The sequence below is a fragment of the Oncorhynchus nerka genome, linkage group LG8, assembly GCF_034236695.1.
Source record: "Oncorhynchus nerka isolate Pitt River linkage group LG8, Oner_Uvic_2.0, whole genome shotgun sequence".
NCBI classification, from domain to species: Eukaryota; Metazoa; Chordata; class Actinopteri; order Salmoniformes; family Salmonidae; genus Oncorhynchus; species Oncorhynchus nerka.
Window position 1 is genome coordinate 55,758,128 of NC_088403.1, and position 13,790 is coordinate 55,771,917.

Genomic DNA, 13,790 nt, shown 5'->3' on the forward strand with positions numbered 1-13,790 from the left:
ATCTGTGTTATATAGCCTACACCTTCACAATAAATCCACTATTTATTTTAGACAGGTCTAAAGAAACATGATATGAAGAAAATGTAGTCTATTTCAGAAGAACAGAACAGCATACACTGAGTTGACCTTATGTTAGGTCCTGATCTGGCTATGCCATATGGCTGTGTGCTACACTGGTTCATTTAGCAGACAAGATTTGCTTAGAATTCAGTGGCATTATTTTATATTATTTTATAGTATGAAGAATACAATTGAACAAGGCTGAATAAAATATAAATATTTTCTCCAAATGATTTGAGAGAGTGAACACATGCAGCTATTCTGTGTTGAGGGGTAAACCAAGAAACTGGTCCTCCTATATGTTTCAGTTAGAGTTATCAATGTAACGTTAAAGCAGATGAATGTGCTTAATTTCAAGACGTTATTTGGCCACTTTAGTTATGATACAAACCTTATAAACATATAGGTCTATGGGCTAGGCTATATCAGGTGTGCGACTATGATTAGAAAAAGCTGCAAAAGAAAGGTATCGTTTCTTACACTGGGCATCATTCACTAGTGATAATATATGATTCACAAGTGATAGGCTAATATTGTCACACATCAGGCTATTCTTGATTTAGTTTTGTCATTACATATACTACATAATATATGTGTGAAATTAGTTATGATTTAGAATGGACCATTTATCATGCACCTGTCTCAAAACAGGTGAAACAGGGGCAGCGAGACAAAATACATGTCATCTATGCACATGGTTCATTTTCATGCCAGCCAGGTAGACTATACTCCTGTTGTAAAGAGAAGCATATTAGGAAAGTTGAGAAATAAATATAGGGGCCTAGCATATAGAACGCTGATGGGATCCTCCTCTTTTTATTAGCGGCCATCACTCTGTTCTCTCCCACAATTGCACAGCCAATAGAAATGTTGCGCAACACGAGCTCATATGGACTCTCATGAAGTGTGTGATTAGATTTTTGATTACATTTGCATTGACGTCAGAGTGATTAGAGGGACAATAGAGTGCTGTGTACCAGGCAGTTAGCAAGTTTGCTAGGCTAATAATGACCAGCAGCAGCATCAGAGCTTGGAGAAGCCTAATTACCATGACTAAACGGTCATGTGGAATTTGACTGCCTTCATGACTCGTGACCGCCGGTATGGCGGTAACACGGTCACCGCAACAGCCCTAGGTTACACTCATTGTTTATGAAGCTTGTGACAAATACAATTGGATTTGATATGAGGGCCTGGGTTGTGTCAACAGTGGTCCCAATAGACAGACAGCATGCAGAGTGCCTCCACAACTCCAGCCATTCAGAATAAGTGAGGCCTGGGACTGTGTAAGCGTCCCTTCTCACATGATGATCGCTACAGTTAGGCCTACTAACACTAGGAACAAAAGCACTGGCTGTGGTTGTTATTTAACAGTAAATAACCGAGTCACGTTCTTTTAGTCAGCTACATGTAGACAAAGGTGTCCCTAAAGCATTTTAAATGAAAAAGGTACATTGAACAATGGGCGCAATTCATCATACATTTGAGAAAACTAGATATATTCAGTTATAACTAAGAGAAATGGTTTTCATAGCATGCATTTGAAAAGAAGACATGCAATGGATTTATTGCCAAACCCCTTTCTAAACATGTACTCCATTTTGCATTGCTAGCTATTTAATGGCAGACTACGGATGAGGCATAGGTATGGGCAGAGAGATTCCTACAAGTTACCGAGACACTGCCTAGCACCACTTGCACTGTCGACTGGAACTTTGTACGACCTGGCTATTTCTGCACCGAGACCTTAAACCAGCTGTATAGACATTCACTGTTCTCCTCCAAAAACACACATGAAAAAGTGATCTAAGCCCATCAGATAATATATCTCGTATCCCAAAGAGAGTCACGTTAACAAGAAGCCAAGGGGTGTTATTCTTAGTAGCCATAGCATTCAACAGTCTGATCTGTTTGATTTAGAGGGGGTCTCAATCGGAAAAATATAGACACACACCCCTTCTGACTTCCAGCACACACACACACCAGTGAGGATGAAACCTGAGGAGGCTGGGGTCAGATGGGTGTGTGTGTGCGTACGTCTGTGTGTGTTGCTCTCAGATCTGCCACAGACACGCTCCACCTCTCCCTCTCAGAGCGGAGCTGACGTGTCTGCAGGTCTGTGTTGTATCAGCTGACAGAGAAGCGACTGAAAGGCCCAATATAGGAGAGGAGAGCATCACACCAGACACCACAGCCAGACACTACCACACTGCAACACTGGAAGGGATCGCCTTACAGCCCGTTATGGAAAAGTCTACACGATAGACATGCGCGCACACATAGCCTGCCAGCCACAGTCTTGTGACCTTGACTTCAGATACCTCCCATGAATCCTCCCAGTGGTTGCATCAACCCACTAATCCTGCCCTCTTTTCACTGCACTGCAACGGTCAACGGTGAGGGGTGGAACAACAGGCTGTCACCATGGCAACACACCAGGCAGGTCATCGGTTTTTGGCAAGGTGTTGATGGGTGTTGGTTGCTAGCTTAAGGCGGAGCTGATTGGCAGACACAGAGGCTCCTCCTCTCCAGCTACCTCATGGTTTGAATACTAATGTGTCATGGCCACTGACTGATGTAGAGAGCAGCCTTCCAACCCTAAGCCCAGGATGTTTATGAACAGGCGTCAACACTTTTTTGGTTGAGTCAAAATGCGCACTGTAGAATAAAGTGACATTTTGTCAAAAGTTACTTGTCAAAAGACATTATCGTTTCCTGTGAGTTTGTATTGCTTCATATGTGAGGTTGGTACGAGCTTAAAGTGTGGTTTTTCTTTGGTTCTGTGGGGGAAAAAAGAATCCCTCGCTCCACCTTCCAATTCATCACTCCTAATTCGGCCCTGTCCTGACTGTGTGCACACACTGCTAAAAAGGGTAAGTGGAGAATAGGGGTACTACACAAGCTGACCCTTCCAACACCAGTACAAAATGTTCTGCTCTGTACTTTTCCCTCTGCCAGCTCAGATCACTCTCCTATCCAAACCCTCTCTCCTTCTATCCTCTCCTCCTCCCCTTCTTTCCCCATCTCATCTATTTATCTGACTTCTGAAGCAGTAGTCTGTGACATCACAGGACAGCCTGGCCCTCCCCTAACACACACACAACATTCCACAAGGCCAGCCCACACACGCAGACATGCACACACACACACACACACAAACGCAGACACACACACACAAACGCAGACACACGCGCAGACACACACGCACAACAGCAAACCTCCTGAGGGTTAAGCCTGTCCTGTCTGGGCCAAAAAGGAGAGGAATCAAGTTCCTACACTACATCCTGATGTAACAAACCCAACCAAAGAGAGTTGTGTCACAAAGCATTCCCTGGAAGACGATGAGCCTAAACAGGACAGTGTGGAGAGAGAAACTAAAACAGGGTACATATCAAAGAAGCTCAGCATAGAGAGAGACAAACGTGAGCTGGGTTTATTTGAGAGCGCTGTTAGTCAGAGACAGGGCTGAATTCATTGGAGGTAGAGCTTGTTTTTCGTTTTGATATTTAGCAAAGTAAAAGGCTGTCTAAATTTGGATAAAATATAACTTAAGAGATGTATCTGAAAATGGGATGGTTTTATGCAATTAAAGAACATTTGGAAGCTAAAAGACTGGCTCATTGTGTGGGAAACGTCGTATTTACAGCCATTGCATTCAGCAGTCTGATATGTTGTCGTTTTCTAGACAACACAAAGGAAGTCTTGTGGTGGTTATAGGGGAACTTGTAGTCTATTTAGAAGTGATCTTTTTTTAGTTTCTTTAGCTGAGTGTTAAGGAAAGAGGTCAGGTGGGTCGAGAACTTTTCCATTCATTTAAAAGAGCAGGGTTCAGTTAATGCTGGAGTTGAAGGGGAGAGAAACTGAATAACAGTCAGACCATGCTTCTCCCAGGCATGACCATATATGGGCGCTGTTTCAGAGGAGAGGAAGGAGTCCCTCAGGACAAAAAAGGACTGAGGGAGAGCACTTCAAAAAGTCTCCAGCCACGGCCAACTAATGCTAAGTGCACTAACACCAGCTAGCCACCAGCTAGCACCAACTAGCTAGTCAGGTTCACTTAACAACATCTGACAACAACAACACAAGTCTCCCCCTGGCAGCCACAATGACAGAGCTACAACAATACATGCCCTCATTCACAACATTAGCCCATTCATTATATGAGGCCAGCAAGGGCAGCTCAGACTAACACTGACAGACATACCACACACACTGACTGGGACTGTTTTAACAGAAGTTAAAAGAGGAAAAAAGAGGGAAATTATTAGCTTTTTCTCCATACTACGTCCAATTCAGATATAAATCTTTCAAACTCACTCAGATCAAGGCTCCATATGAGTTAACACAACTGGTGAATTTTAAGCAGGTGAGGGGTGTGCTTTGTCAGACCACCAAAGGTGTAATGGCCCAACTATGGTAATGACCTCAGTGATATTTCGCCAGTCTCAATCTTCATGCATCTCGCTTTCTTCCTACCAGGCACCGGGCCAGGTTTCCCCCCCTCCACTCCCTCCTCCATCCCCATGTCCCACAAACAGGGGGTGGAAACCAGTGAACCCACAGTGGACACGCAGCAACCTGACTCTGGGTCCGAGTGAATGTCAAGCAGAAATCCCAACTGCCTTCCATGGCATTTCAGACACGTTTTTCTTCAGAGCACTTTTTTGTTCTTCATGAAGTGTCAGGTGAATGCCTGTGAATGGCAGTCATTGTGTAGCGAGAGAGGGAGACAGAACGAGAGGGAGAGAAAATAGATAGAAAGGAGAGAAAGTGAAAGGGAGAAAAATAGAGTGTGATGGATGGAGAGAAAATAGAGAAAGAGCAGTTTATCTGAAAAGCTCTCAAGCTGAAAAGCGTCCATGAGCACAGTGCAGTGCCATGGTTGGTGCCAGAGAGAGACACTCCGTGCTGCCCTCCCCGCCACACACACACACACACACACACCACCATTGTTGTTTCCATAACAGTCAGTGGCGCACCACACTCACTGTCATTGCATACACTACCGTAAATTATCGTACATTTTTTGTCCATTTGTATAATAACATCAAATTGATCAGAAATACAGTGTAGACATTGTTAATGCTGTAAATTACTATTGTAGCTGGAAATGGCAGATTTTTTATGGAATATCTACATAGGCGTACAGAGGCCCATTATCAGCAACCATCACTCCTGTGTTCCAATGGCACGTTGTGTTAGCTAATCCAAGTTTATCATTTTAAAAGGCTTATTGATCATTAGAAAACCTTTTGAAATTATGTTAGCACAGCTGAAAACTGTTGTTCTGATAAATAAGCAATAAAACGGGCCTTCTTTAGACTAGTTGAGTATCTGGAGTATCAGCATTTGTGGGTTCGATTACAGGCTCAAACTAGCCAGAAACATAGAACTTTCTCCGGAAACTCATCAGTCTATTCTTGTCCTGAGAAATTAAGGCTATTCCATGCAATAAATTGCCACTACTCCCTTCACAGAACAGCGCAAACTGGCCCTAACCAGAATAGAAAGAGTGGGAGGCCCCGGTGCACAACTGAGCAAGAGGACAAGTACATTAGAGTGTCTAGTTTGAGAAACAGACGCCTCACAAGTCCTCAACTGGCAGCTTCATTAAATAGTACCCGCAAAACAACAGTCTCAACGTCAACAGTGAAGAGGCAGCTCTGGGATTCTGGCCTTCAAGGCAGAGTTGCAAAGAAAAGCCAAATATCAGACTGGCCAATAAAAAGAAAAGATTAAGATGGGCAAAAGGACACTGGACTGCCTCGAACAAAAGAGATCTCAGAAAACCTAAGATTAAGAATTATTGACTGGCATAAAGCTGGAAAGGGTTACAAAAGTATCTCTAAAAGCCTGATGTTCATCAGTCCACGGTAAGACAAATAGTCTATAAATGGAGAGAGTTCAGCACTGTTGCTACTCTCCCTAGGAGTGGCCGCCCTGCAAAGATGACTGCAAGAGCACAGTACAGAATGTTCAATGAGGTTAAGAAGAATTCTAGTGTCAGTTAGCATGTTCCAGAGATTTATTTAAGTTAACATCTCTGTTGATGAGTCTACGATACGTAAAACACTAAACATGAATGGTGTTCATGGGAGGACACCACAGAAGAAGGCTCTGCTGTCCAAAAAAACATTGCTGCACATCTGAAGTTTGCAAAAGAGCACCTGAATGTTCCACAGCGCTTCTGGCAAAATATTCAGTGGACAGATTAAACTAAAGTTGAGTTGTTTGGAAGGAACACACAACACTATGTGTGGAGAAAAAAAGGCACAGCACACCAACATCAAAACCTCATCCCAAATGTAAAGTATCACGGTTTGGGGCTGCTTTGCTGCCTCAGGGCCTGGACAGCTTGCTATCATCGATGGTAAAAGTAATTCCTAAGTTTATCAAGACATTTTGCAGGAGAATGTAAGGCTCTGTCCACAAATTGAAGCTCAACAGAAGTTGGGTGATGCAACATGACAACAACCCAAAACACATTAGTAAATCAACAACAGAATGGCTTCAGCAGAAGAAAATACACCTTCTAGAGTGGCTCAGTCAGAGTCCTGACCTCAACCTGATTTAAAATGCTGTGGAATGACCTCGAAAGCAGTACATAACAGACGTCCTAAGAATATTGCTGAACTGAAACAGTTTTGTAAAGATGAATGGTCCAAAATTCCTCCTGACCGTTGTGCAGGTCTGATCTGCAACTACAGAAAACATTTGGTTGAGTTTATTGCTGCCAAAGGAGGGTCAACCAGTTATTAAATCCAAGGGTTCACATACTTTTCCCACCCTGACCTGTGAATGTTTACACGGTGTGTTCAATGTGTGTTATTAGACTGTGTTTGTCTATTGTTGTGATTTAGATAAAGATCAGATCAAATTTTATGACCAATTTATGTAGAAATCCAGGTAATTCCAAAAGGATCACAAAAATGAGGACATGGGCTCTGTTTTAAAAATACAACTTTTCTGTTATATGACAGTGGTTCCACATGTTTGTGACACTCAAGTTGTGTGGGGAAAGTATGTCTATTTTAGAAATATATCATTTCTGACCAAATTAAAATATGCTATTCTATTCTTTTGAAAATACATTGTATTGGTCTTATGTTTCTTAGGACCTGCTTAATTAATTAATAATGGTTTTCTTTGTCCAGCCAGCTCATATAATTAACAGAACATTAGCTAACAACATTGCGCAGCCAACCTTTTATTCACCATAACAGGAAATACAAGGTCATTATTTACAAATGATTTACAAGTAGGCTATGGCAAGCTGCTAACTTACGGTTGTGAATGTAAAGAAATTAAAGCAGGGGTGCTGACCACCACTAAGTTGAATGCAAAAGATCAGATGTGGGTTGCTGAATTGGCTGATTTCAACTTCCCCATAAAGTACAGACCTGGTAAGGCGAATGGAAACGCAGATAGCCAATCAAGGATGCCATTGGATACGGGGGCGTTCATGACACAGTGTACAGAGGGAGTAAGTCAGGACACTGCCAGTGCCACAAAGCAGCAAGAAGAGCCTACTCCACTGTTCAGCTCGATCACATTCAACGCCATCCAAGAACGAGACACTACTCAGCACAGTACAGCCAATCTCCAGAGATGAAACACGGGGGGCTCAACACAGGGGGCTCAACACAAAGACCCAGTGATTGGGAAAGTGTTTGAGTACAAGATGAGAAACCAAGTGCAAATGTATTCATACAGTGAAGCGAGAGCTTTGCTCAGAGAATGGAGAACAAAAATAGAGATCAAACCAGATGGAACACTGCACAGGAAAAGTGATTCCACTCGTTCAATGCAGATCTCGCCATCATTCTGCTTTGATCAACCTTTTTGCCTCGGTGTGTGAATCTGGGAAGGCGATAGGCTACTTTGTTTTATAGAGGAGACGGTACACAATTCCGCTAAAATTAGAGGTGCCGGTACCACGTTCCGGACTAAGTCAAGCACTGCCGACAAATCCCAGTTCAATCATGCTGATGGCAGTGAGGATTTGGCGTAAGCAGCATGAGTCCAAGGCCTGTTGTCAACGGTACAGGCTGGTGGAGTAATGGTGTGGGGGATGTCACTTTGATACCAATTGTGCAACATTTCCATACCCCGAAGAATTCAGGTTGTTCTAGAGGCAAAGGGGTGTCCGACCAAGTCCTAGATGTGTGTACCTAATAAACTGGCCACTGAGTGTAAGTGGTATAGTTGAATTGGTCATTTTTAGGTTCCCTGTGCAATGCCAACAAGTAGTTGAAGGTACAGTATAATATACCTGTATAGTTGTAATATCGGGACACCATTTTTCAAGAGGAGGAGAATGTGAGATACATGTTAAACTTTGTAATTTTGAGCTAATCATACAGTATATTTATAGAAGTGTGGTTGTGCTGGGTTTGGGCCAACAGAGAGGGCTGCTCGCTCCAGCGTTTTTTTCACGAGCTCTCACTCCTGTAGTTCTCACGCTAGCATGTCAGTTGAATGAGTGACAAGTCAAAGGAGGCTGTACTAAGAGCAACCAGATATAAACTCAATGGTTGAAACTTTTTTTCCAAGGTGAGCGAGTTGTAAAGCACATTATAAGAGACAGTAAGTTAAGAGGAGCGTAGTTATGCTATTGTTGTAATGTGTTCGTTACGTTTTCATAGTTAAATTAGTTAGATGTCCGCTAGCATAGAAGCTAACAATAACTAATGGCAGCTCCGTTGTCATGGTAACGGAGGCTCAGTCCAAATGTAAACAGGATATAAACAAAAGCCTAAACATTGTTTCTTACTGTGTATTGAACACTAGCTGAATAATGAGATGATTAAATGTATTTGTGTGTTCCGACTTGTCGTTCCCTCTCCTTGTTCGGGCGGTGCTCGGCGGTCGACGTCACCGGTCTTCTAGCCATCATTGATCCATTTTCCATTGGTTTTGTCTTGTCTTCCCACACACCTGTTTTCAATCGCATTCATTACCTGCTGTGTATTTAACCCTCTGTTTCCCCTCATGGCTTTGTCAGAGATTGTTTATTGTCAGTGTTGTGTTTGTTGTTTAGGTGCGCGACGGGTCCTCGTACCCATGTTTGTTTATATTCTGTTCTTATTAGTGTTATGGAGCATGTTACGTGGACATTCATTAAAATACTTTTTACACTCCGTTTGACTCTCCTGCGCCTGACTTCCTTGCCACCTATACACACACACGTCTCTGACATTGTGAGATGATTAAATGCATGTATGAAAATGGATACTTGTAATACTTGTTTATTAATTGTTTTAATATGTTGGCTATTTATTTAGTAATTGAATAAGAATAGAGAGAAATAGTAATGGCGTGTTTTTGCAGGCACCAACTCCGCCATGTTTCGTTGGACAAAGCCTATGGAGGAAAATTAAATGTTTTTGTATGGTTTTTGGATAAATGCCAAAAACACAGGCTTAGAAGATTACATTTACATTTAAGTCATTTAGCAGACGCTCTTATCTTCTACATTTGTGTAATGAAATAATCTTCATCAGCTAACATCACTTTCTGTATAATTTAGAAGAATTTATGTAATAATACAAAATAAAGGCTTCATAATTCATAAAGGTAATGTTACCGGACGGCTATTATCTCATAGAACAAAACGTATTAGATCTCATAAGCCTGTGTTAACCTCTGACCTGTCAGTGTTTATCCCAAAACCCTCTTCTTTCCTCATTCATTTTCCCCATAGGATGGCAGAAGGAACCAGAGGTAACTTTTTTTCTGGGTTTTAGGACTACACGCTGGCGAAGTCTATAGAGAAGTCTTTTGAATGAATCACAAGCCAACAGTAGCTGTACTAAAAAGAGCAACCAGATATAAAGTCATTGTTTTAAACTTGATTTCCAAGGTGTCAGGCTCAATCATTCTACTCACCACACCCAATTACAAAAGGGCAACACATTTTAGAACGAGCTGCTGTCGGGTTACCATGACAACGGTTGCACAACAGGGTCAAAGTTAAATGTCTCTTGCTCCTACCAGGCAAAAGCCATGGCTATATAAAAAGGTGAATGCCGAGAAGGAAGGGAAGAGAATAAGAAACATTTCCCATGTATTTGTTACAAGAAACATACCGTGAATCTTATGTAAAAGCAATACTAAGGAGAAGCAACTACTGGAGGAAACTGAAACAAGCACAAGACACGAGGAAAATGCATGGAGAACTAAAAGTAACTCAATCCGATGGTATAGGAAACTGTTCAATTAGCCTGCATTTTACCCTCAAATATGCATTCCTAGTTGGACTGTACAAATTGCTGGAATTCCAATGACTTTCCCACATGCTCACAATTCCTGTACAAAGCCAGCCCCCACAAAATAAACAGAACACAGTGGCAAGATAATGTATTGTATATGTACAGTATGAAGAAGAGGGTACTATACTGTCAGAGGCCAGTGGCTTAGGGACGGACAGACAGTAAAAGAGATGGAACAAATGTCAAACAACCTCTGTTCTTGTGCGAGTGGCCATGACAGACCACAGGCATGGGACTGATAAACAATTCATCACACAGGAAGACACACGCACAGACAGACACATAGCAAATAAGCGTATCTTATAAAGCATGGCGTTACAGGTAAGGAAACACCAACATAATGTCTTAATAGGGAGTTGGGCCAACACGAGCCAGAACAGCTTCAATGAACCTTGACATAGTTCCAGACAGTGTCTGGAACTATGTTGGAGTGATGCGACAACACACCATCCTTCAGCGAGAAATTCCATAATTTGGTGTTTTGTCAATGGTGGTGGAAAACGCTGTCTCAGGTGCCTGCTCCCCCCCAAGATGAATGGTTTTTACCATGCGCCACTGCTTTGATTGGTCCAGCTAGAAATCATGTGTCTATCCTATAATATAAAAGGCAACCGAGAAAGAAAATTGCACAAACGTATTTATCTATTTTGTTCTGTTGTTACATGTGTATTGGTGTTTCGTTTCATGTCCGATGCGATCGGGGTGTTGTTAGATATAATTTGCGGCATTCATCATGAGCAAAGTCATTGTGGCCTATCATTTCAATTCCCCTAACCATGGCATGACTTGGCATTGCTGTTGCGCAGCCAAATAGCCTGCCAGCAGCCTACCCTATCCATTACAATGTAGAAAGATGAGTCTCTCGTCCAAACCGTTGAATAGTTAAGCTATCCATATTACCAGAGTTTCATCTGATTATTTATATTTCTATGGCGGATTCACAGAAGCAATTTATGGAACATGCCAAAACTTGAGATAACAATAGATAGCAAAGTCAAAAGATACTGGTTTCCCCTATCCACCTTTGGCAACATTTTCCCTAAATATTTACGACAAATCCAGCTAGGAGAATAAGCCATAGCCTAGCCTGCTGGCTAATCTATTGAATGCGGTGTAGCGACCACAGATAACATTAGCTAGCTAAAAAAGGTAAACAGCCGCCAGTGCCCTGCTTGTTGTCATTTCTCCACTCCACGTGGAAATCACCACAACGTCCCACCCCCAATTCGTGAATAGGTATTAGCAGCAGGGGTTGGAACTGAAATCATTTTCCAATCGTTTCGTTCTGAACAGAAACATTTTTTTTTGTTCCGTTCCACTGTTCTAACCAGCAAAATAATGTTCTGAACCAGTTCGTAAAAAGTTACTTTTATATTGTTCCTTTCTGTTCCGTTTTAAAAAACTTTGAAATCATTTATTTGTATAGTTGGTTTAACATTAAATTACTTTACCAATCAGTGCGGATTGAGAAGCTTGCTATATTGCGGGCAAGCTATTTACATCCATTGGACAGACGAATGTCAGGCGCGAGATGCGACTGAAATCTTACGAGTTGGGAGAGCGCGAGAGAGGCTGGACGAGTGGGCATTTTATTGTTATGACATACAGTACCAGTCAAAAGTTTGGACAAACCTACTCATTCAAGGGTTTTTCTTTATATTTAATTATTTTCTACATTGTAGAATAATAGTAAAGACATCAAAACTATGAAATAACATATGTAGTAAACAAAAAGTGTTAAACAAATGTATTTTAGATTCTTCAAAGTAGCCACCCTTTTCTTTGATGCCAGCTATTGGCATTCTCTCAACCAGCTTCACCTGGAATGCTTTTCCAACAGTCGTGAAGGAGTTCCCACAAATGCTGAGCACTTGTTGGCTGCTTTTCCTTCACTCTGTGGTCCAACTCGTCCCAAACCATCTCAATTGGGTTGAGGTTGGGTGATTGTGGAGGCCAGGTCATCTGAGGCAGCACTCCATCACTCTCCTTGGTCAAATAGCCCATACACAGCCTGGAGGTGTGATGGATCATTGTCCTGTTGAAAAACAAATGATAGTCCCACTAAGAGCAAACCAGATGGGATGGCTTATCGCTGCAGAATTCTGTGGTAGCCATGCTGGTTAAGTGTGCCTTGAATCCTAAATAAATCAGTGACAGTGTCACCAGCAAAGCACCCCCACACCACCACCTCCATGCTTCACGGTGGGAACCACACATGCGGAGATCATCCATTCACCTACTCTGCGTCTCACAAAGACATGGCTGTTGGAACCAAAAATCTCAAATTTGGACTTTCCACCGGTCTAATGTCCATTGCTCGTGTTTCTTGGCCCAAGCAAGTCTCTTCTTATTATTGGTGTCCTTTAAGTAGTGGTTTATTTGCAGCAATTCGACCATGAAGGCCTGATTCACACAGTCTCCTCTGAACAGTTGATGTTGAGATGTGTCTGTTACTTGAACTTTGTGAAGAATTTATTTGGGCTGCAATTTGAGGCTGGTAACTCTAATGAACTGATCCTCTGCAGCAGAGGTAACTCTGGGTCATCCTTTGCTGTGGCGGTTCTCATGAGAGCCAGTTTCATCATAGCGCTTGATGGTTTTTGCGACTGCACTTGAAGAAACTTTCAAAGTTCTTGAAATGTTCCGGATTGACTGACCTTTATGTCTTAAAGTAATGATGGACTGTCGTTTCTCTTTGCTTATTTGAGCCGTTCTTGACATAATATGGACATGGTCTTTTACCAAATAGTGCTATCTTATGTATACTAAACCAACTCGTCACAACACAACTGATTGGCTCAAATGCATTAAGGAAAGACATTTCACAAATTAGCAAGGCACACAGGGTAATTGAAATGCATTCCAGGTGACTACCTCATGAAGCTGGTTGAGAGAACGCCAATAGCGTGCAAAGCTGTCATCAAGGCAAAGGGTGGCTACTTTGAAGAATCTCAAATATAAATATATTTTGATTTGTTTAACACTTTTTTGGTTACTACATGATTCCATATGTGTTATTTCATAGTTGTGATGTCTTCCCTATTATTATTCTACACTGTAGAAAAAAGTACAAATTAACAAAAACCCTGGAGTGAGTAGGATTGTCCAAAATCTTTAAAAAATATATTTTCCTTTATTATTTTCCACTAACCCTACCACCCCTCCACTAATTGGAGTAAACTAATGAACAACACCACTTGGTCTTCTACTTCCAGCCTATAGATACTATATACATTTTACAGACACAATCTATTTTACAATAGTTATATTTTGTTTTGTTTTTAGTCCTGTACTTCCTTTACCCTCAACCTTTCCCATCTATTTCTTAACACCAAACATATTGGATTTCTATTTGTTATCTTCTTGTTATTGGTCCCACCCTTCAGCTACATTCAACCCCTCCCACCTATCCCTTAAAACCATCCATATTGAATTTCATATATTTTTCAACTGTGCGGT

The 13,790-nt window shown here is 41.7% G+C and overlaps 1 protein-coding gene across 1 annotated transcript in view; it reads right to left on the reverse strand.

Moving 5' to 3' along the window:
• Positions 1-13,790, reverse strand: part of LOC115133623 (serine/threonine-protein phosphatase PP1-beta catalytic subunit) — a 39,944-nt gene that overhangs the window by 7,129 nt on the left and 19,025 nt on the right. The window lies entirely within an intron of this gene.